This window comes from Musca domestica, unplaced genomic scaffold, assembly GCF_030504385.1.
Source record: "Musca domestica strain aabys unplaced genomic scaffold, Musca_domestica.polishedcontigs.V.1.1 4, whole genome shotgun sequence".
In the NCBI taxonomy this organism is placed as follows: Eukaryota; Metazoa; Arthropoda; class Insecta; order Diptera; family Muscidae; genus Musca; species Musca domestica.
The window spans coordinates 20,921,951-20,947,086 of NW_026712328.1; the positions used below are offsets into that span (position 1 = coordinate 20,921,951).

The 25,136-nt window shown below is 34.4% G+C and overlaps 1 long non-coding RNA gene across 2 annotated transcripts in view; it reads right to left on the reverse strand.

Moving 5' to 3' along the window:
* Positions 1-1,345: 1,345 nt before the first annotated feature.
* Positions 1,346-25,136, reverse strand: part of LOC109611808 (uncharacterized) — a 34,673-nt gene continuing 10,882 nt past the window's right edge. Inside the window, exons 1-3 of one of the 2 annotated variants that reach the window (XR_009343047.1) lie at positions 23,314-23,519; positions 1,742-1,868; positions 1,346-1,679 (exon numbers count right to left, since the gene is read on the reverse strand). This is a non-coding gene — a long non-coding RNA (uncharacterized LOC109611808). Of the gene's footprint in view, positions 1,680-1,741; positions 1,869-23,313; positions 23,520-25,136 lie in introns of those variants that run through there. The other variant, XR_009343046.1, reaches the window with a different exon arrangement.

Below are 25,136 nucleotides of genomic sequence, written 5' to 3' on the forward strand. Positions count from 1 at the left end.
GAAGCTAGGAACCTCATTTTATAACCATTCTTGGGTGCCCCGTGCTGAGTGCGATGGTGCTGAGTTATGTTGGTATGTCCAAAGTCTGCGGCCAAAATGTTTGCGTGCCCATGGCTCTAATACAGCCCTCAGCATATTTTCGCGAAGATATTCGGCATTTATTCTGATGCCACGCTCGATTAATACGAGCGGTCGCTTAATACGACTACCGGCTTTTATGGCGGCCTACACCATCACAATGGCCGGCGCTTGAGTTCTGGTGGCCAACCGAAGGTGCAGATTTCCAGCTGACCTCTTTGGCAAGTACAGAAACCCGATCATTTTGTTGGTTTACAAACTGCTGGACAACGAATGTTCTCTCATCTAAATTCAGCAGTTCACAACTTTCGGCCAACCGAAGCAACTCTTTAGCTCTTTTGAGTTTATTTTCTTTCTGTTGCAGTGTATGTTCTTTCATTTTTTGGAATTTCAGTGGCTTTACCGAGAGCTCAATATTGTGATATGTTTAGCTCACGAGCCATTTTTGGCCACTTCTACGCTGGTTTCGATCAAGTCGCTTCTTTACTTTTCGAACCATTTCTGCTGATGTTGCTGTTTTCTTCGCACCAATTCCTTGACGCCGGGCTACGCTACCAGTATCACGGTAACGAGCGATGGTACGAGACACAAAAGATTTATTCACATTTAAATGTTGGAGTTCTCTAACGATAGCCACTTGTGGTTTTCCAGCCAGATGTAAAGAAATCACACTATCACGCTTGAATTCCATCACGAACAACTTTTTTCCTGGAAAATTCTCAACAAAATACTTTCCTACGCTTGTAAAATATATAAAAACTTTCGTAGTTTTAGTCAAAATTTTTCGACGGGGGAATTCTGTAAATCGAGTGCAAACATCCTTGCGAAGAATTGCCCATGAAGGTCCTAGTTGTCGTATAGACCCCAAATAACGGAACCAACCAACAACGCGTATTTGCTTGATTTTAGGCATACTTTACAACCGAATTATTTCTTAGTTGGTGTTCCATGTTCACAATAGTACAGGTCTACGTTTTCATGTAGTCTCCACGTGACGGTATATCCCAATATTCAGAATTTTGATTGTTTTGCGAGATTATTCCCCGAATATGTTTCAAGTTTCATATTTGAATTGTGTTATGACCTACGACAAAAGTGCTTATGAAAATACACGTCTTTGTATAGACCCAAATATAACTGTAACTTCCTATATTTTTTAAGTATTTTTCATCATATTTGCAAATTCCTTAAAAATGGTGAAGGGTATTTAACTATCGGCCCTATCGAATTTACTTGTCTCTATTAGCTTTTGGAAATTATCAACAAATTTCTGTTCAAACATTATTTATATCTTTATTGTAAATTATTCGCTTCATTAATACTTTTAGACAAACTTCCTATTTAAAAACAAAAACAAAAAAAGTGTTTTAATTGTCACTAAATGTAATATCAATTATTCCAGAAATATGGAAGTTTGGGCAAAGTTTCAATCTCACATCTTAAATATGGAGATCTTCATAATTATAATAAAAATGCGTAAGTATGATAATAATATAATAATTGATTTCTCAAAAAGGGGATAGGAAATATCATCTATCTATGGCATGTGGACAGCTTCGTTTCCTGTATTATTAATCCTCGTATTCAGCATCAACCATCATCTGAAAAATTATAAAATTTATTAACAGACTATATTGAATCTAAATTAAATTTGGTTGATTACTTTTCGCAGTCTATTAAGTGAATATTCTTCAAAAAATTCCATTCATGCATTAAATTATCCTCCAATTGATTACATCGATTACCAAACATCTGCCGTATTTTTGCATCTCTGCACCAAATTTTGTTGCCTGGAAAACAAAACAAAAACATCAATGATGGAAAATTAATAAGTTTCATGTTCGTGTTGGCATAACATATAATTTTGACCATTTGTGTAATTTGGAGGTTCCTACAACATTTACATTTTAAAGCCACAACAAAAACGCCTAAAAATAAAATTGATCGAAGTATCACAAAAATTGATCACAAAACTTCAGACTTGTCCCTATGATTATGACACTCATCGGAAGACAAAGACTTGCATAATGGCGTTTTCCATAAGACAAACCCAAATTGGCAACAACAAAAAAAAACCAGTAAAGAAAATCTTAAAGTCGGGCGGGGCCGACTTTATAATACCCTACACCACTTTGCTAAGTTAGTTGAGCTGCGCATAACAATTAAAAGTTTTTATGGGAGAATTCAATCATACACGCTATGATTATTATTATAATTTAAAGTTCAAAGAACTAAATATGCCGAAGCATTTGTATCTTTTAAATTCAGAGTTGTATTGCCCATTTGGTGCACAATTAATCTGAAATCAGATAAAAATATATATGGGAGCTATATCCAAATCGGAACCGATCTCGATAAAATAAGATATTTCTGAGCTCTATTTGATATATTTCCCTGAATATCGTTGTTACGGGGTGCATATTACGGCTGTGGGTAACAAATATAACAAATCGGATGAACAGTATATATGGGAGCTATAGCTATATCTGAACCGATCTTCACTAAATTTGACATACTAGCTTCTAGACTCAATTCGGTTGTAAGTGCCAAATTTCATCCAATTTGGGCAAATATTAGACGTTTGGTGCACAATCCAATGTAAATCGGACGAAGTTATATGTGGGAGCTATATCCAAATCTGAACCGATCTCGATAAAATTTAGCAAATGTATTTCTGAGCTGTATTTGATAAATTTATTTAAATATTGTTGTTACAGAGTGCATATTACGGCTGCGGAGGACAAAAATAACAAATCGGATGAACAATATATATGGGAGCTATAGCTATATCTGAACCGATTTCGATCAAATTTGGCATACTTATTTTGAGGTCCAATCTGATCGTAAATGCGAAATTCCATACTATTCGGACTGATTTTACACGTTTGGTGCACAATAAAAGGCAAATCGGACGAAGATATATATGGGAGCTATATCTAAATTTTGACCGATTATCTCCAATTTCAATAGGGTTCGTCCTTGGGCCAAACAAATAATTTGTGCAAAATTCCATACTATTCGGACTGATTTTACACGTTTGGTGCACAATAAAAGGCAAATCGGACGAAGATATATATGGGAGCTATATCTAAATTTTGATTGATTATCTCCAATTTCAATAGGGTTCGTCCTTGGGCCTAACAAATGATTTGTGCAAAATTCCATACTATTCAGGCTAATATTACACGTTTGGTGCACAATAAAAGGCAAATCGGACGAAGATATATATGGGAGCTATATCTAAATTTTGACCGATTATCCCCAATTTCAATAGGGTTCGTCCTTGGGCCGAACAAATGATCTGTGCAAATTTTCATCTGGATCGGGCAATAAATGCGACCTGTACTTTGTTTACAAAAATACATGGACAGACGGACGGACGGACGGACGGACAGACGGACGGACGGACGGACAGACGGACGGACGGACATGCATAAATCGACTCAGAATGTGATTCTATGCAGATCATCAAAAGGAACTATGGGTCTATCTCGTTTCCTTTTGGCTGTTACAAACAAATGCACAAAGACATAATACCCTGACCACCTTGTGGTGTAGGGTATAAAAAAAAACAGGCAGCATAGAGAGGCGAACTTTAATGTAGTTTTACTTAAACGTTATTGCCAATTTCAATTTTGCAAACAATGATTTTCTGATGCAGCGTATTGTACAATTTCGTGCTAAGTGAACATTTCGATTTAATACCTTTTTGAAAAGCATAATTGCGCAGTTATTGCAAGAAGAAAAACAGAACAATCCCTTAGAAAGACATGACGAACAGGTTGAAAGAGCGCATTATGGATTGGATGGCGATCTTTAGTAAAAAGCTTTATGTTGATGTATTCGAATAGGTATGAAAGCAAAAGGTGTATATTGTGTGACCGGATGCCAAAAATTACACTTGTTAACTATAATCTAGTGGCTACTGCCACTTAATTTATTATGATGAAAAAAATGCGATTTAGAGAGTTAAATATCCTACAATGACCCAATGATTTTATAAGACTAATGGAAATGCATGTATAGATTTTGACCTATTCGATAGTCAAGTTATAAACTTTTTATGTAATCTACAATGGAATTCGTCGCCTTCTTGTGAATTCTTTTTAGGTTCATAACACTTAGCACATTTAAGAATGATTGACTAAACTCCTAGAATACAATGTTAACCCAATGCTGAAAAAGATTTTAGTATTTGTATGTTTCATACTCATCGCCAGTTGATGGAGAATACAAGATGAAACAACTGCAACCAATTTCAGACTGCTGTTATATCCCAGCCACTCGTCCGACAGCTGTTAAAATTATTCCAGGGAAAGCTCATTATATTGTTTACAAGCGTACAAAAGCATTTTGTTGAGAATTTTCCAGAAAAAAGTTATTCGTGATGGAATTCAACCGTGATAGTGTGATTTCTTTATATTTGGCTGGAAAACCACAAGTGGCTATAGTTAGGGCACTCCAGCATTTAAAAGGAAATAAATCTTTTGTGTCTCGTACCATCGTTCGTTACCGTGATACTGGTGGCGTAGCCCGACATCAGGGAAGTGGACGGAAGAGAACAGCAACATCAGCAGGAATGGTTCGAAAAGTAAAGAAGCGACTTGATCGAAACCCGCGTCGCAGTGGTCGAAAAATGGCTTGTGAGCTGAACATATCGCATTATTCCATTCGGCAAATATTGAAAAATGGGGGTAAAGCGATTGAATTCCAAAAAGTGCATGAACTTACACTGCAACAGAAAGAAAGTAGACCCAAAAGAGCTAAAGAGTTGCTTCGCTTGGCCGAAAATGGTGAACTACCGAATTTGGTTTTCTCCGATGAGAAAACATTCGTTGTCCAGCAGTTTGTAAACAAAGAAAATTATCGTGTTTACTTGCCAAAGAGGTCAGCTGAAAATGTGCACCTTCGTTTGGCCACCAGAACTCAAGCGCCGGCAATGGTGATGGTGTGGGGCCCCATAACAGCCGATGGTGGCTTTCCGCTCGTATAACTGCCGAATATTATCGCGAAAGATTTTTTGGAGAGTGTATTAAAGCCTTGGGCAAGCAGACATTTTGACCGCAGACCTTCAATATTCCAACGGACTCAGCACCATAGCACTCAGCACGCACCACCCAAGTATGGTTACAAAATGAGGTTCCTCGCTTCATTTCCATCGCACAATGGCCACCATAATCTCCGGATACCAATGCGTTTGACTATTGTGTCTGGAGTATTTTGGAAATCAAGTTGGCACTAAAAATGTCGATCACCTCAAGTAAGCGGTTCGCCTGGAATGGGCCAAAATACCGCAGATCAACATTCGGTCAGCGTGTGACGGTTTCATTGGCGTTTGAAGGCCATAGTTCGTGCCAAAGATGACCAATTCAAACAAATCCAAACTTATTCTAAAATTTGATGCTATTTCCGACATTTTTTGCTTTCATTCAATAAAATCAAAAAAAAAAAAATAAATAATAATAATAAAAATTACGGCGTTTGATTTTGTTGCAGATTTTTATCTCAACCTGTATTGTGCATGATATGAATTCGATAATGATTATATTAAAAATTATTTATTATAGCAATATATATACCTCACCGAGTTTCACTAAATGGTAAATAACGGTTGAGAAAAGGTATATTGAAAATATATAAAATCTGAAACAAACTCTATACAATTTGGCAGAGGTATTTTCGAGCAGTATCTGTTGTGAGGGATTTTAAACTTCAAATCGGATGAAAAATATATATGGGAGCTATAGCTTTAGCTATAGCATTTGGACTGATTTTAGCCATTTGTTGCACAATTTACCCGAAATCAATTGAAGATATATATCGGAGCTATATCTATATTTGAACCAATTCTCACCAATTTCAATAGGGTTCTCCTTGCACCAAACAAATATTGCTTGGAAAATTTCATCTCAATCGGATAAAAAATGCGACCTGCATTCCGTTCACAAAAAAAAAAAACACGCTTACTTCACCATTTACAAATAAATGCACAAAGACATAATACCAACGACATAATTTTCAGGATAAGGAGTGTCGTAATGCTACTGACGAGAAAAACACAGCGTATAGAGCAACCCTGCAGACAGTAGCAACACGTAATGCAAGAGAGAATTATCGGGAAAAAAGGAGGGAGGAGAAACGTATTTTCAGAAAAAAGAAGAAAGAACAAGAAAAACGTGAGCGCGAGCAAATCGAGATGTACAGGAGTCAGAATGAAGTCCGGAAATTTTACCAACGAGAAAAACACCAAACCGAAGGCTTTGGTGCAGGCACATCCTCCTGTAGAGATGAAGAAGGAAATCTGGTGACAGATGCAGATAGCGTGCTGAGGATCTGGAAGGAGCATTTTGCAAAGCTTCTGGTATCAAATAATGACGGTGAAGAAGATACCCCAGAACCAATAAGAGATGACGGTATATAGAATAGTAATCAATCGGCTGAAGAATAACAAAGCAGCAGGTGCCGATGGTTTGCCAGCCGAACTATTCAAGACCGGTGGTCAAAAGCTGATTAGGAACATGCATCAGTTGGCTAGAGGAATGTATGCCCAACGATTGGAACCTCAGCATCCTGTGTCCCGTTCACAAAAAAGGAGACAAGACGATATAGAGGAACTATAGAGGAATCAGTCTCCTTCCCATCGCGTATAAAGTGTTTTCCAGCGTGTTGTGTGAACGACTGAAGCCAATGGTCAATGACATTATTGGACCATACCAATGCGGCTTCAGACCTGGCAAATCCACCATAGACCAGATTTTCACTCTTAGCCAAATCCTGGAAAAGATCCAAGAAAAACATATCGACACATTCTACCTCTTCGTCGACTATAAAGCCGCATTTGACAGCCCTATCCGCTCAGAGGTGTTTAAAGCCATGTCTTCGTTCGGCATTCCTGCAAAATTAATAAGGCTATGCAGGATAACTTTAAGTGGCACAAGGTCAGCAGTTAGAGTCGGAAAGGACCTCTCGGAGCCCTTCAATACCGAACGAGGGTTCAGACAATGTGACAGCCTCTCGTGTAACCTATTTAACATCCTGCTGGAAAAGGTCATACGAGATGCAAAGGTGAACAGAAATGACACTCTGTTCACCAAACAACACATGTTGCTCGCCTACGCCGATGACATCGACATAATGCGTCGAACATTGAGAGCGGTAACAGCCACCTTTGAACAAATTGAGAAGGAGTCTGCCAAAGTGGGTCTGGCAGTAAATGGCGAGAAGACCAAGCTGATGGTATCAACGCGCAAGACGTCCAGTAGACTCGGACCAACTGTAGAACTTGAAAACTACAGTTTTGAGGTAGTCAGTGACTTTATCTACCCGGGTACCACCATAAACAAAACAAATGACATCAGTTTTGAGATTCGGAGAAGGGTAGTGTTGGCCAATAGATGCTACTATGGTCATTGTAAGCAGTTCAGAAACAAGGCCACATCTCGCCAGACCAAACTCACACTCTACAAGACACTGATACTACCCGTGCTGGATCTGGATCTGAAGCATGGGTGTTCGCGCAAGCAGATGAGGCAGCGCTTGGAATGTTTGAGAGAAAAAATCTCGGAAAGATCTACGGGCCGACCTGCATCGACGGTGAATATCGACGTCGAATGAACCACGAGCTATACCATCTATACTCGGACATCGACATAGTCAATCGTATCGAGCTGCAGCGACTACGGTGGCTAGGTCATGTAGTGCGAATGGATGAGGATGCCCCAGCTACCTTATGAGCTTACTGATGGTTCACGCAGAAGGGGAAGGCCAAGAATTAGATTGAAAGACCAAGTAGAAGACAATATATCGGAACATGGTCTCTCAAATTGGAAAAACTGCGCACAAGACCTACGCGCCTGGAAATCTTTTCTAAACTCGGCTTATGGAACAAATGTTCTGTCTCGAGCCAGCTAACGAACGAATTTTCATTTTAGTATGTACATTTTGAATGTAATTTTTATAAAAAAAACTATTGTACCTAGATATATGGTTTGCTCTAAGATCTGTAATGACATTGTTTGCAGAATATTTCTAATTGTAACAGCTTCCGCTAAAATGGAATTTTGTGACAAGTTCAGGCTTCAACTCGAAAAAAAAAACAAGAAAAAATTATCAAAGAAAATGGGGAATATTTTTTATTTTCTTTTGGAACATTTTGCAAATAATTTTTTGGTATAAATCAAAATAGAGTTTTCTTTTTTTTGGTGAGTAAAATTTGAAGAATATTTTTGTTTTTGACGTCATAATTCTTAAATGAAGCATTAATGGAGATTTTTTCACAAACTGATTGTATTTTATTATATCTGAATGTGAAAGCCAGAACTATATTTCCCCCACCCGAGAAGTTTTTTTTTCCACAAAAGCTGTGCTGAGTTATTTTCCCACAAACTCTTAGTTTAATATTATTCGATGACGATCTAATGCGGTATGTTTCTACTCTGTCCTAAACTCTAATCCGATGCATACTCCCCCGTCAATAAGTCTGTATTTGTGAATAGCTTGGAACATTGTATACAATTTTTAAATCACAAAACACATTGTAAAGACAACGCGTTAGTAAATATATTTAAGTGCGATCAAAAATATCTACGAATGATATTCCCACATTTGCAGATAATTATTGCCCTTTCTAATGTAGCACTAAAATTGATCATAGTACGACATTGCTTGTTCCGGGGAAAAAGGCTTTATTTACATATAAACGTGTTCATATATACACCCAGAAGTATACAACGTTTATTGAACTCTGAGCCATTCTCAAAAAAGACAAATCATTGAAGCAACATAAATATGAGCATATCCACAATAAGACATATTTGAATTCAAAACCAAACAGACGTTCGTAAAGCAGAAATTTCCAAACAAAGAAAAGCAACAACATGGCAGCCAATTACCCAGAATATATCAATTCCATTACGAATGGAATGGATATGGAATTGGCTGCCTCGTGTATATGCAAGCCTCGAATAAAATTTATCAATCGAAAGTGTTGTTAAATTACGTTTGAATTGCTTAATTTTCAATACTGAAAATGAAATAAATGGTCGTGTATAGTCTGCGGTGGACAATTGAACCGACATTCAAATGAAAATATGTCTTGAATTTTAAAGTTTGTGTCGAAACAAAAAACAAAAGAAGCCAACGGAACAAAGTTTTTTTGTTCGTGGAATAACCAGTTGTGTGGGTTGTTCAATGAAAATAATGCCAGCAGAAAAATACAATATATCTGATTCAAAGGAACCAAGCCTAAAAGTTGAATTAAAACGACATTGCGGAGGCACTACATGCTTCTATCCGCTACTAGAAATATACTTTACTAAGGTGGTGAATTTTCAATAATATGTACATACATCTGATAACAATATGAGGTCTCGAATATAAAGTCCAAGAAACCCAAGTCTAAGATATTGCTATTCATTATCATGTATTGCACACTATAGGGAACATGATGACTAAACTGCAGCACGTGCAATATTCTACTCGATAACAATGCATGCAGTCGTATTAATTTTGGGAAGTCCACAAATGAACAAAAGAAAAATATTTTTGATTATTTTTCTTGCGTGATTATAGACAGCCACGCTAAACACAAATCGAAAAACAAAAGCTCATTGTCTGCAGCACCATAGCTATGGATCTGACCAAATTCGATGATATGCCAAAATTGTATTTACCCTACACTATATCAGAACGTATTGCATATCGTACAGTATTACCCGAACTTTTTTTGTGGTATGTAGTATGATTATTTCAAATTAAATATTTCTAATAAAGATTATATTTTGTGTGTGTAGATATGTGATATTTGAAAACATAGAAGGAGTATTGAATCGGACTTCTCGTGTGAAATAGTTGGATGAAATAAAAATGTTTTGACGCACTCACACAAAATGTCATTTAAACAAGTAAAAACATTAAGTTCGACTGGGCCGAACTTTTAATACCCTCCACCTTAGGGTAAAGGAAACATTTCCATGTATGAAAGTATCTGAATTAAAGCGTGCTCCACTTTAAACTACAAATACCAGTAAGACCTTTTGTATAATGCAGTTAAACTTATCAAAAAACCATACCAAACCGGGAACCTCTACAGACAATTTTACACTTCAAGGATTTTCATCTATAAAATTTTCTAAAATACCAAATTTTAAAAAATGTTATGGGTAAATGTGATGTACCGAATATCGGTGGGTACCGTTATATGGGGGCTATACCAGAACGTGGTCCTATACATACAATGTTTCGCCACCGGAGGTAGAACCCATTACGAACTACAAATACCAATTTCTGGACAAATCCCCTGTCAAATGTGCAAATATCATCAAAAACCAAATATCGGGATGTATCGCTATTCAAAAACGTAGACCTATACATACAATGTTTCGCCACGGGAGGTAGAACCCACAAATACAAATTTTTAGACAAAATACCGAACATCGAGAGTTACCATTATATGGGGGCTATACCAAAACGCTAGAACCCATTATGACCCACAAATACCAATTTTTAGACAAATCCATTAAAAAAGTGGTAAAAATCATCAAATACCGAATATCGGGAGGTACCGTTATATGGGGGCTATACCAAAATGTGGGCCTATACATACGATGTTTCGCCACCGTATTTGTGCATTTGTTTACAAAATGCTGAAGGAAACGAGAAAACCCATGGTTCTTCGTGGAGATCTTCATAGATTCAAATTCTTAGTCGACTTATGCATGTCCATGCATTTTTTTTAAATAAAGTACTGACCGTATTTATGAAATTTTGCAGAGTTTATTTAGCTCAGAAACGACCCCTATTGAAATTCGAGATAATGGGTCCAGATTTATATTTAGCTCTGATATATCTTCATACGATTTCTGGTTAATTTTCAACCAAATGTATAATATTTGCCCGAATAGGATGTAGTTTGACACATGTGACTGAATTTAGTCTTAAACTATGTTTGTTAATTTTTGTGGAAATCGGTTCAGCTACCGTATATATATATTTATTTTTGTATTTTCAAAGTCATAACATGTATTCTATAGCAACGACATTTGTTACTAGAGGTCGCATAAAAAATTTAAGTCATTTTGGTCCCCTGTCGGGCAATGACAATTCAAATCAATATTTGATTTAGCTATACTTTCGATATTTGACTACCTAAAATAAATAAATATAAAATAATTTTAGTCAGACTTAATTCCATTATTGTTGTTTTATATATAAAAACAACATTTGTTTATTAATGGAGAAATATGGTAATGTTTGCCAGGGAGTACGACAGGGGATATTCATTTTTCGAAAGGACCCCCAAATCCTCAACAGTTCGCCTTTTTTGGAATATTCTCTCCAGGAGATATTTTAAATATAACTCCTATGACGAAAAACTTTTTTTACCCAAGAAGATAAGCCAAAAAATTACAATAAACTAAATTTTTTTTTACAAAATCTTCTAAATCTTACAACCGCACTAATAAACTTTTTCATCTTTTCCTACGTGTTATGCTTTCGTTTTACACAAACGAAATAGCATAACCATGTAAGTTGGGTTTGTTTGTTACAACAAAAACTCCTTCGTCGAACTAATGAACCAACGTTGTTTTTATAAAAACAACAATAATGGAATTACGCCTGACTATTTTGCATCAACATAATACATGCCGAACCAAATACCGAACAAACATGCCAACACTGTTCTCTAAATATAAAATATAAATAAGCACCACTGTTTTCCTTTTATGCGGGAATTAGCTTGGAAGTGACTTTCAGCGTATATATAAAATTCTAGCATGCCAGATTGAGTCAAATGCCCTGGCGATATCAAGGGAGATGGCTATATTTCCGTGCTTCAACATTCTGCCATATCGCTCAAGTAACGGCATCGCTAAATGTGTCCCTTTTAAGGCTAACCAATTTGGATCTTATTAAAGTTTTCCCGTGGCAGAGGATGTATAACCTCTTTTTCAGTATTGCGGCCCTTTTAAGGCTAACCAATTTGAATGTTATTTAAGTTTTCCCGTGGCAGAGGATGTATAACCTATTTTTCAGTATTGCACTTAAATACAGAACATTGTACGGATAGTTAAAGTCGTTGCATATTGACATCCTACAGTTAACACTTTCCATTTCGTTTTAAAATTTGTGTTTATGCGCCATTTATCGCAGTTTTTATTATTTCTTTATTGTTTCGTTTGCGATATTATTATGGAATATTTATGGGCTTTTAAATAATGTGCCATTCCAAGATAAACCGTTGGAAGAATAAATGAATGGAGGATGACGTTCAGTGTTCTTCCTATGATTTGGAGTGAATTTCCATCGTAACGGTTTCTGTAAAAATCAAAACAATGTTGTGTGGACATAATATAAGGATGATGATTCTATGTTGAATTAGTGACGTCATTTTTGGTTAAGTTTTTTTCCGGTTCAATCATTTTGTACTAATTATACGGAATACCAGTCTTGAATTGGTGGCATGTGTATATCCTTTAAAATAAAATTTATTTGGAGAAAAACAACGAATGTTTATGAAAGCGGATGTAGTTTTTATATAATTAACTCAAATTCAATTTCATTTATTATTTCTGAATTAGTTTAACCATTTTGTTTACATATATGTTAAATAACACGATTTTTATACCCTCCACCATACATAGTATGGAGGGTATATTAAGTTCGTCATTCCGTTTGTAACTCATCGAAATAGACATTTCAGACCCAATAAAGTATATATATTCTTGATCAGCGTAAAATTCTCAGACGATTTAGGCCTTTCCGTCCGTCTGTCCGTCTGTTGTAATCACGCTACAGTCTAAACGAATTAAGATAAAAAGCTAAAATTTTGCACAGATCTCTCTTTTGTCTGCAGGCAGGTCAAGTTCGAAGATGGGCTATAACGGTCGATATCGTATAGCCCCCATATAACGGTACCCCCGGTACGATTTTGATGATTTTTGCCACACTTTCCAACGGAATTGTCTGAAATTATACACAAGGAGTTCCTTGTGAGTACTTTATCCCTTGGAAGAGAATTATCTATATAGGTTCACGATAACGTATAGCCCCCATATAACGGTATCCCCGATATTTGGGATTTTGATGATTTTAGCCACACTTTCTAACGGAATTGTCTGAAATTCTACACAAGGAGTTCCTTGTGAGTACTTTATCCCTTGGAAGAGAATTTTCTATATAGGTCCACAATAACGTATAGCCCCCATATAACGGTACCCCCGATATTCGGTATTTTGATGATTTTAACCACATTTTTCAATAAAATTCTCTGAAATTCTACACAAGGAGTTCCTTGTGAGTACTTTACCGCCTGAAAGATAATTGTCTATATAGGTCCACGATATCGTATAGCCCCCATATAACGTTATCCCCGGTATTTTATTTTTTCGGTATTTTTATGATTTTAGCCGTATTTTCCAACGGAATTGTCAGAAATTCTACACAAGGAGTTCTTTGTGAGCACTTTACCTCCTGAAAGGGAATTGTCTATATTGGTCCACAATATCGTATATCCCACATATAATGGTAAGTTAAGTTAAAAACTACGGCGGAATTCATTATCATCGAATTGAAAGTTATAACATAAATTATTATTTTAAATGCCAAAAATAATGACTGAATCCAGAGAATTTGTCCTTTCATTTTATTTTCTATTGCGAATAGTGTTATTTGCAAAATGTAAGGAATTCCTTTATTATTAATTTATTTATTTTATAAAACAAAAATTTAACTTCAATCTAAAACCCTAAACATTTTTTTAACCAAAGCACGAACGCGACGATAACAAATCTCAAAACTCTTGTCTTTCTCTGCGGTCTGGCTAATTTTCCTTTTGCTGGCAAACACATAAATCTTGGGACAAAGTTTAAAACAACATGGATGACAATCTTAAATCTTACGCAAAAAGAAAAGACACGAAGTGACAAACACTACCAACGCAGTCAGTTTTACCTATGCCATGCTGCCGTTGTTGTTTTTGCCCTGTTCCCTTTGCTGTGTCATGGTAATAAAAGAGAATAATGTCTGCGGTCAATGAGCTAATGGCTTTACCAACAGCCATCATAACACAACGTCAGACCATCCTACGTATTCTTCTTCTTTCATCTATCCATTCACATATATCTACATAGAGTTTGTGTGTATGTATGTTTATGTAACTCTACCAACGCCGCCACTCCAAGAAAGGAGTTGTGCGAGTTAACTTCCGTACCGCCGAAAAATAAGAAAACAAGAATTATTCTGTTTTAGATGCCAAATACAACTGATCCTTTATTCAAAAAATTCTTATATTTAAGCGATTTTACAATTATTGATTTTTCTTAGAGTTAACAAAGAACAAAGAAACATAAAATCTAGAGCTATCAAGAAAAATACTTAAGCTAAAAATTTGTATTGGGTACAGTAAAAGTAAACATTTCTTTTTGGGTTATTTCCGTCATAGTTTTATTACTAGTGTTGTTATTGTGATGTTGAAGTGGAGAATTATTGCTGACGAAATAATGTCAACAATATTGGTGTTAGCTCTTTGGTGCTTATGACAATGTTGTAACTAATAATGATGTTAATAATAATGATATTAATAATAATGATGTTAATAATAATGATGTTAATAATAATGGTGTTAATAATAATGATGTTATTAATAAGTGAGGTTGTGGTTGAAAATAATGAACTTAATAATAATGTTGTTTATTGGTGGCTGTAGGTAACTCCTCCCTCTCCAGAATGAAGTGAGGGCCAAAGGGGCTTCGGATCATTTGTAGCCAGAACTTCATTGTTGTTGTGGGTTATGGAGTAGATTAATTTTATAGGCTTTCTTATTACTAATATTATTGATAATATTATGATTATAGAACTAATTATACCAAATGCGGAATAAGAAATTGTTTTGTAATTGTCAGAGTCTGTTTGAAGAAATTCGATATTTGCTTTATTTTGGAATCTGTATTGATCTAATTTGGGTAATGTTAGTTCGTCTCTTATGGAGAGTGTTGTAATATTGTTTGAGAAGCTAGTTTGGAAGGTTATTGTGCTAATGTTTTCTTGGTGAATATTCGGTTTATCTGTATACCAGACATTATTAAATAAGATTTTGCATTCATTAAAATTAATAACAGAGGAAGACTTGATTGGTAGACTCTTAGTTACGTTGTTACATACTGTGGTTATGTTTCCTATTGGAGGGTTTATAAGCACTAGGTAATTTGGTTCTGGATATATTATGTCCGTAGTTAATCCTATGTCTCTAAGGTGACATGCCACCGTTTCTTCTCTAAGCAAAATTGATTTTAGGCAATCTCTATTTCTTTCGTATTGAGTTTCATAGTTGCAGTAAAATTTTTGTTCTATTTGTTTGCATCGGTTGTCGAAAAGATAAAGGTTATCATTGTTTATTAAAGCGTATTCACCGGTTATTATTTCTAAGGTGTTATTTATGGGGGTTTTGATTATGTGTAATAATTTAAATAGTTCATTAGAAATTATAGGAATTTGTATGTCAAATATTATGTTTGTGTCGTTATAATATGCTGTCAGTTGTAGTAATTCATATATATGTTCTGGTGATATAATGTCCGTTGCATTGTTAAGTATGTTGTGTATTTCATTCAGTTCGTCAGTAGTTAATATTAATTTTGGGACGGTGTTAAGCCTTGCTAATACTACTGATTCTGCGATATCATTAAGGTGGTCGGTAAGTATATCTATGTTAAAACTGATTTGAAGTAAATTTTGCATTTGGATTATTGCATTAACCGAGGGGTTTATGGCATTTCTTGTCTGGTTTTGAATCATCATTATAGAACGTTCTATTAGGTTTTGTTCTTCATTTATGTGATTGGTAATGTTTTCGAATCTTGTTATCATTTTGTTATTTAACATCAGTTGGTTTTTAAGCGTTGTTTTTATTTGGGTATTTCCTCTAGTTAAATTGTCAATGTTTTTATTTAGTTCTTCTGCATCTTTGTAGTCCATATTTCCCGTTATGAATTTGATTGCTGATCCTAAGGCATTTACAAGTCCCCGTTTTTTCCTATAATTTGGGGTTAATATATCCAATTTGGCTGAGAGATTATTCAGTTTCAGTTTCGTAGTTCTAAGTTGTGATGCTGTAAATCTTGTCTCCTCTATTCGATCCAAAGTTTGCTTTATAGTGTTAATATTGTCGTTATATGTTTTAAGGTTAATAACATGGATTAGATGTTGAAAGTCTGTGATTAATTTAGCATCGCCTAGTTGTAGTGGTATAAGTCCCTGAGTCTGCGTTATGTTTGTTATTGTGACGTCGGATTGTACAGGTACGAACCTAAAAGACAAATAGAAGTCAGTTTATGTAAGACGTTTTCTTTTAATTTTGGCTTTATGTAGTTTTTGGTTATTTGACGTTATCAGCGTCACTTTCTTGTTTTCCTTGACTACCCTCTTTGAGAAGCGAGGGGTCATTTTGTTCCTCCCTGATTCCCTTCTGTATATTGTCTGGTTTTCAGTTAAATCTTCTGGTTCTTCCCTATTTGCGTTTAGTTTCTTTATACGTTTGTCAGTGTCCATGGATAATTTATCTTTAATAATTTTGTGTAAGTCATTTTGAAATTCTTGTAGTCTATTTAAGTAGTCATGTTCAGAGTTATAGCTTAATGTCTTTTCGAAGTTATAAGTCCTACCATAGAAGAGTTCAAATGGGGTTAATTTTGTAGCACTATGGATTGCGTTGTTATAGGTAAAAATGACTTCTGATAGTATTTCGTCGTGATTTAGTGGTATTTCTGATGACTTATACTTTTCGTAAACTATTCTGTAGGTCTCGGTAATGGTTGAATGTAATCTTTCTACGGGAGAGTTTCCTGTACTTTGATGAAATGATGTATAATGTAAGGTTATCTGATGCATTTTACAAAAATCTTTTATAATGGATGCATTAAATTCAGCGCCCTGATCACAAACAATTTTCTTGGGTATGCCGTGTAGGCTTATGAAATGTTTGAAACTTTTCAGAATTGATAGGCTATTACTAGAGTCTAAAGAGTAAGCGGCTGCAAATTTAGAAAATTTGTCTATGATGGTAAGTATATTACGCTTGTTTATACAATAGATATCTGTGTGGATAATATCCAGTGGTTTTTCGGGAATTTCAGGTTTTTGAAATTTGGGTTTTGGTGGTTTCCTGTCATATTTTAAAGTTTGGCATGTATGACAATGATTAATACAATTTTGTATTTTGTTTTTCATGAAAGGGAAGTAGTACTCTCGTTTTAAGTGTGCATATGTCTCTTGAATACCTCTATGGTTATGGTTCATATGGTATTCATTAATTATTTTGTCTTGCTCATCAATGGTTCTTATGTCTTGTAGAATGTCCATGCATCGTACTAACTTAAATAGTTTGCTGTTTGCAAAGTATTTTGAGTAGGTGCTTTGAATTAATTTAAATGTATCGTCATCTGCCATAAGCGCAGAGACTTTATTTGGTGTTATATAAATTTGGAAAATGTTAGTCAATGTTTGTTCGTCGTACTTTTCTCTACGTATAGTCTTGCGTATTTTATTTTTAAATATTGTTTCTAAGGTTATTGGTGAGCCACCGATTTGAGTTTGAAATATAATTTGAATATTAAATTCGTTAATTGGTCTTTCTGATATCGGTATTCCATCGTCAACATTTTCGTCGGAGGAATGGATTGTTGTTCCTTGTGTACCATGGTTTGAGATGTTATCAACTGAATTAGTGTTTATATCGACATGTTCATTTACAGATAGATTGTCTAATTTAATACGACTTAGTGCGTCTGCGTTAGTATTTAATTTTCCTTTTTTGTAGATAATTTCATAGTCATATTCTTCTAGTTTTAATCTCCAGCGGATTAATTTTGAATTTGGTTCTTTTAGACTCATGATCCATGTAAGGGGCCTATGGTCGGTAATTATTTTAAATTTCCTTCCAAAAAGGTATGGCCTGAAATATTTTGTCGCCCATACGATAGCAAGTAATTCTTTTTCTATCGTCGAGTAATTTATTTCGCTATTCGATAATGTACGACTTGCGTAACATATAGGCTTGTCACTACCTATTGGTCCTTGGGAAAGTATTGCTCCTAAAGCAAAGTCGCTAGCGTCGGTGGTTAAATTAAATGGTTTTGAAAAGTCAGGATATTGGAGCAGTGGGTCGTTCATTAAAAGATTTTTGCAAGTAGCAAATGTGTTCAAATATCTCTCGTTTAATATTATTTTTCTCCCTTTCTTAAGACATTCTGTGAGGGGTTTCGTTAATTTCGAGAAATCTTGAATAAATTTCCTGTAATAACCTAGTAGTCCTAAAAATGATTTTATTTGTTTTTGTGTTTTTGGTACGGGGAAAGCTTTTATGGCATGAATTTTATCAGGGTTGGGTTTAATACCATCAGTGGAAATAACATGTCCGAGAAAAGAACATTCTTTCTTTAGGAATTCTGATTTGTCCAGTTGTATCTTAAGATTGGCTGTACGTAATTTACCGAGTACTTTTTTCAAGTGTTGTATGTGCTCCTCTAAGGAAGTTGAATATATAACTATGTCATCTAAATATACAAGGCAGACTGTCCCGATCAAGTCATTTAATACATTGTCCATTACCCTTTGGAAAGTGGATGGAGCATTTTTTAATCCAAAAGGCATCCTTACGAATTCATAGTGACCTCTATCGACAGAAAATGCTGTTTTACCAATATCTTTTGGGTGCATTTCGATCTGGTGAAAACCGCTAGCTAAATCTAAAGTTGTGAAGTAGAGACTTCTCCCCAATTTATCTAATATGTCAGTTATGTTGGGTATGGGATATTTATCAGAAACAGTTTTCTCGTTTAATTTGCGATAATCTATAACAAGTCTCCATTTTTGTATATTGCTCGAGTCTAATTTTTTTGGTACGATCCATATAGGAGCACTCCATGGTGAAAAACTTCTTCTAATTACACCTTGTTGCAACATTTTATCGATTTGTTTGCGTATTTCCTCTTTGTGTATGTAAGGGTACCTGTATGATTTTGTAAAAATGGGTTTGTCGTCAGTTGTCCTTATTTGGTGTTTGATTTGATTCGAGAATGTCAATTGTTCTCCCTCCTTGAAAAACACATCTTCAAAGCATTTGCAAACCTTCAGCAAAGCTTGTTTTTCCTCTTTATTAAGATGACCGGTCCTTATCGAATCTAAAATGTCATGATTATCATTCATACAGTTGTGTTCTAAACTGAAGTTATTAACTTCGATGTAATTCTGGTCGTTGTATGGTGTCGTCTTTATTGGTTGTTCAATGTATGCAATTTTATCATGTCCAGAAGTATTAACTATTTCCACAAGGCTGTACCACTTTTTAGAATGATACAGTCCCTCTGAAATAAAGAGGTCGGAACCCAAAAAAGTCCTTGGGAGAAAAAAGCTACCATTTTGTGTGTCTACCGGTACATTAATAACAACTCTGGAAGAGCTTGGAATAATGAATTTCTCAGAAGTAAAATTGGGTTTGAGATGAATAGGTATGATGGCTTGACTTGTTACTAGAGTTTTGTTACCTAGGTCTATTTTAGCTTTGAGAAAATCTAATATGTCCAATCCTATTAGTCCATCGAAATAGTTGTGAAATTTGAAGACAAAAAATTCTGTATCTCCTTTTTGTTTGAATTCCGTAAATAAGGGTAGTTTAATTTTTTTGTCCAGTGAGTGTTTAGTTAAAATTGTTGTGATTGTAATTGGTTTGCAAGTCATACACTCTTCGTCATTTACAAATTCTGGGTTTATGAATGATGACGATGCTCCAGTATCTATTAAAAATTTCAGGGGTCTACCAAATGGGGAGGATATGTTAATATAGGGTAATGTGTGTCCATGTTTGTTAATATCTAAGTATCCCGTTGGTGTGGGTAGGCATTCATATGAAAAATTTTCATTATCAACTATTACATTTTCGTATTCCGTTCTAATACCATTATTTTGTTGGTCTTTTAGATCGTTCATGTCATTATCATCATTTTGATGATAAGTGTAGTTTTGTTCTAAGTCATTGTCATGTGTTTGTCCGTGGTAATATCCGTCTAGATCATTATGGTAAGCTTGAGACACATTGACGTTGTTTAGGTACGATGTCTGTCTCGTTTGTGTAGTCATAGGTTTTCTTAAATGACTATAACCAGAACTAACATCCATTGGTTCTGGTGGTGGTAAGGGTTTGGTCGTAAGCTGTTGCTGCCTGAAGTTGCTGAATTTGCTCTGTCCGGACCCATTGTGAGAAAAGGTATTTCCATTAGGTGCTTGAGGTCCCTTTTGTGAAAATGCATTAGTTATTGGATTATATTGATTTCTTCCCTGAGTATTAACCGTGTTTTGGAATCTATTTATATTGTTTTGTGCGTAATGGTGAATTTGTCCGTGTGTAAATCTATGTGTGTTATTCATATTTGGTTGGTAATTACGAGCAGGGGCATAATTCCGTGTATTCTGTCTATACCTTGGTTGGTAGAATGGTTGGTTGTAAGTTAGTCTTCTTGAATATTGTATATTTTGTTCCTGAATGCAGAATGTTAATGCTTCATCTAATGAATCGGGTCTCATAGACCTAATCATTGAGCCAAGGGGTTCTCGGAGGCCTATTAAGAATGCATCTAAGCACATTTTAGCGTTAAATTCGCGCCTCGAGTTTATGACATGTTTGTTAGTTTCATGAATTGATATATTATTATTTATTGCTGCCTGTAGCTCTATAACTGAACCATAAAATTCTTGCACAGTCTGATTATTTTGTCGTAAATTGTGGAGTTCACGCACAAGGGAGGTTTCACTCCTTTTATCCGAATATTTAAGTATTAGATTCGCTTTAATTACCTCCCAAACTAACGGAGTACCGGATGAATTAAGTACTTCATTAGCTTCTCCCACTATTTTGTTTCTGATGGCTCTAAGCACTACTGTTGCTTGGTTAGAACCATCGATATTCGCTAATATTCTTAAAATCTCTTCAACGTTTTCTAAAAAATCATTTAGTTGCCTTGGATTTCCATTAAATGTTGGTAAATCTTTTACGGCATCTGGAATTTTTAATGTTTCGTATGCTTGAGAGGATTGTGACGGTTGTTGAGATTGTAGCGCCTGAGGGGCACTAATGTCATTAACGGTAGTCATTTCTTGTTGTTCCGGTATTGCAGTTAAGTATCGAATAGAATATGGTCTTGGTCTTAGTCTTCGCATTTAATATAATTACCCTTTTTATTGATTTGAGATATTTTGATTAGCCTTTTTCTTTATAATTGAAATATTTCTTTGCTTATTTCTGTTTTATATTTTATAAAGTAATATAATAGTGATAAATATTATAATTTTCTTAAAATAATTACCCTAGTATTATCATAATAAATAATTTCATTGTTGATTTCCAAGGTTTTTATCTGCTTCTTTCCTCCGATGAGACCTGTATAAGTTGCTTGTAGATATGGACTGCTTCAGGACTATTTCTTGTTCTTCACTTGTAGTTGTTGTTTGTTGTTTTAATTGTTGCTTGTTTTTGTTTTTTTTTTTTTTTTTTTTTTTTTTTTTTTTTTTTTTTTTTTTTAGTTTTTTTTTTTCGTTTTTGTTACGGTTGTTGTTATTGTTATATGTTATTAACTTTTTAATTGTTATTTTTAGTTGATTTTCCTTTTTTTTTTTTTGATCTTCACTGTATTGTTATTTGTTTTTGTTAGTTGGTTTTTTTCTTGTTTTATCTGATCTGATCCACTATGACCGTATTATTTGTTGATATTCCTTCAACGATTTTCATTAAATATTTATTCCAACCAAAAAGATATTCATTCTCTCCGGATGGTAATATTTGTTGATATTCCTTCAACAAAATATTATTTATGAATTTATATATATTTTTTATTTAAGATATAATTTGTTGATATTCCTTCAACAATTTTTATTAAATATTTATTCCAACCAAAAAGATATTCATTCTCTCCGGATGGTAATATTTGTTGATATTCCTTCAACAAAATATTATTTATGAATTTATATATATATTTTTATTTAAGAGATATTCCTTCTCTTCTTATAGTAAATTGTTGATATTCCTTCAACAAAATACTATATTGTATTGGCACTTGATTTTCTCGGTTGTACGGACGTAGGTTCTTTTTTTTTCCGATTGTTGGCGCACGATTTTTCTCCTTAAGGATTACTTGATATACCGTCAAGCCTAATTAATTTAATATATTTTTTTCCTTCACCAAATTTTTCTCAAAAAAAAATTTTTTATGTCCTTTAAAGGATAGTTCACTGTTTTTTCCACAATTAACTTGTCACTGTTTTTTTTTTTTTTTTTTTTTGGTTTTTTTTTTCTGTTTTAAGGATACATTTATTTAATTATATTTTTTCACTTGAGAAAGACCGCACCAACAATGGCCGTACGACTGCGCCAGTTAACTTCCGTACCGCCGAAAAATAAGAAAACAAGAATTATTCTGTTTTAGATGCCAAATACAACTGATCCTTTATTCAAAAAATTCTTATATTTAAGCGATTTTACAATTATTGATTTTTCTTAGAGTTAACAAAGAACAAAGAAACATAAAATCTAGAGCTATCAAGAAAAATACTTAAGCTAAAAATTTGTATTGGGTACAGTAAAAGTAAACATTTCTTTTTGGGTTATTTCCGTCATAGTTTTATTACTAGTGTTGTTATTGTGATGTTGAAGTGGAGAATTATTGCTGACGAAATAATGTCAACAATATTGGTGTTAGCTCTTTGGTGCTTATGACAATGTTGTAACTAATAATGATGTTAATAATAATGATATTAATAATAATGATGTTAATAATAATGATGTTAATAATAATGGTGTTAATAATAATGATGTTATTAATAAGTGAGGTTGTGGTTGAAAATAATGAACTTAATAATAATGTTGTTTATTGGTGGCTGTAGGTAACTTGCGTGCATGCGTGTGATTCCGTTTTTGTTACCGTAGTCCAAAGACTGGCCATATTGCAAAAGAACCGGTTTAAGTAGGTAGAAAATAATACTCACTCAAGGGACCTCGTTTTTTAGTTGTTATTTTTTAGTTATAATTCCTTTGAATCTTTAATTTTCCGTCGAACAAGGCTTGTGTTTGAGACCTTTTTGGCAGAAATGTTTTTGTTACGAAGCATTTTTTAAGATTTTTTGTTGTTATTTTTTCTTTTTTTTTTTGAAGAAAGAGGGAAAATCTGCTTGAGTTTGAGACGTAATACGTACCTACATAGGAATATAAGTATTCGGACACTATGTTTTGCAAAAATTCTCTACGTGCAGCATTCAGAGCGTATTTTTGGCCCCTTTAACATTCCAAACAAAAGGGCAGGGAAAGTAGGGTGCCAGTAGTCGACGCTTTAAGGTTTTGCTGATCTTCAAAATTCGACTGTTCAATTCAATTCAAGTTACTCTAATTGGGATTTCTTTATACTTAAAAAAAAAGAAACAAACTGTTAAATCGTTTTTATTAAAAGGGAGTTTTTTAAATTGAGTAAACTAGAGCTTTTGTGCCACTAGTCGTCAGCAATAATACTCTTGAGCAACTAACTGCTTCATTGTTAATTTGTAGTAACTTTGACGTGCCCACTAATTGTTATAGTGCTGATGGAGTCTCTTTGACAAAAAGTACATTTCATTTAAATAAATTATCCTCACATCTTCGTAATCAATATTAATTTGTTTTCACATTTATTTATAAAAAATCGAATTCATTTGATATTAAATACAAAAACTTTCGAATATTACTGGACTGCTAAAATATGCTGAATTTTGAAGCGTTTACATGATCTACATTTTCTTTTTTTATACCCTCTACAATACATAGTATGGAGGGTATATTAAGTTTGTCATTCCGTTTGTAACTCATCGAAATAATCATTTTAGACCCAACAAAGTATATACATTCTTTATCAGCGTAAACTTCAAAGACGATCAAGCCCTGTCCGTCCGTCCGTCTGTTATATTATATTTTTGCATTGGTTGCATTTGACAGTTTTGATCCAATTGTAAAATATTGTATATTACATATCACAAATTAACCATATTTTTCCGATATTTCCGATAGTAGATTTGTAATTCTAAGTAAGAAAATAATACACTTTTTTAATAATATTTAAATTCGTATTTTTTCACTAATCACATAAGAACTAGAGAATCCTGCAAATTTAGCTACTATATTCGAAATTTACCTAAATGTCGGAAACTCTCAAAAATACAAACCTGAAAACCTTAGAAATCACTTTTTATGATATAATGCTAAGAACATCGTATGGAAGACTTAAGCATGACATCGAAGATATGTGTGCATTATTAGCGAATTGTAAAGTACAAGTTCATTGAATCAGGTCATTCCCTTTAAGAATCCGCAGACGGACGGGCATAGCATTTATTGCTGATCAAGAATAAGCATCTCATGAATCATGAAGATACAAACGAAATGACAAAGTTACACCAAATGAAAATAAAACAAAGCCAGTCGTTATTTTCTTTTGTGATAATATCGAGAATACTCTAGACAGCTCATAAACAATTAGCAGTTTTTATACCCTCCACCATACTATGGAGGGTATATTAATTTTGTCATTCCGTTTGTAACTTCTCGAAATACTCATGTCAGACCCAACAAAATATATATATTCTTGATCAGCGTAAAATTCTAAGACAATTTAGCCATGGCCGTCTGTCTGTCTGTTGTAATCACGCTATCTTTCGAACAAATTGAGATAGAAGGCTAAAATTTTGCACACATGCCATGTAGGTCCAAGTTATCATATAGCCCCCATATAACGGTAGCTCCCGATATTCGGTATTTTGATGATTTTAGCTACATTATTCACCGGAATTGTTTCAAATTTGGCATTTGAAGTTCGTAATAGATACTATAGTCTAAGACAGAAAATTATCTGTGCAGGTCTACGTCTTCGTATAGCCCCCATATAACGGTACCCCCCCGATATTCGGTAATTAGATGATTTTAGCGACATTATTTACCGGAATCGTTTCAAATTTGGTATTTGAAATTCGTAATGGATACTACATTCTAAGTG